Genomic DNA, 830 nt, shown 5'->3' on the forward strand with positions numbered 1-830 from the left:
GCGCTACCGGGAGCGCACGCTGCGGCGGAGGGATCCGCCGGGCTGTACCTGAGGCGAGCGGAAGAGGACGGAGGCCGGCAGGGTCCGCGCCTCAGCCTGGCGAGACTAGGCCATTGAGCTGGACTCGCCGCTGACCTCTCAAATTAGCGCGCTTCCCCGATGCCTGCCACGCCAGTGACTCACTCTTCCCCTGTGCTCTCCAGCAGCTGGAGAGATCTTACTGCCAATGTTATGGTAGACAAACCTCTACTCTATGCAGAGTAGACACCAGAAGCAGGAACTGTGGTCTTGGCAAGCCCTTACTGACTGGAAATGGTCTCAACCCTGTGATTTTAATCATTTCCGGCTTTGCAAATGGCGTCTCCCCCCCCCCCCCCGTTGCTTTTGACTCCCAGGTTTTAGAAGCCATTGCAACCCACATCAATGAAGGAAGCTGTCCCAAGTCCCTCAGGAAGACCTACTGAACTCCAGACGTGTACATGTTTAATAATTGATCAGAAAACTGTCGTTACAACAAGGGAGGCTTTCATCCCCATCAAAGGAATCCTTCCACAACATCGCAGAACTGGGCTGGACAAAGAGGTCATTTAGTACTATGGGTTTCTCCCAAAGGCCAGTATGGCTCCCCTTCTCTCTTGTAGAGCGTTTCTGGAAGCCAACCTATTAATCTCACTTTTTATGTATCTTACAGATTATATACTTTCATATGTATATATATATGGCGAAAAGTTTGTAAAAAAAACCGGCGGGGGGGAGGGATACATCAAATTATTAAAAATGGAACTAAATCGAATTGTTGTCTTCAGTTTTTTTGTGTTTCTTGTCTTATG

This window comes from Eumetopias jubatus, unplaced genomic scaffold (genome assembly GCF_037043125.1).
Source record: "Eumetopias jubatus isolate StellerSeaLion01/CBP00866 unplaced genomic scaffold, mEumJub1_p1.0 scaffold_17, whole genome shotgun sequence".
NCBI classification, from domain to species: Eukaryota; Metazoa; Chordata; class Mammalia; order Carnivora; family Otariidae; genus Eumetopias; species Eumetopias jubatus.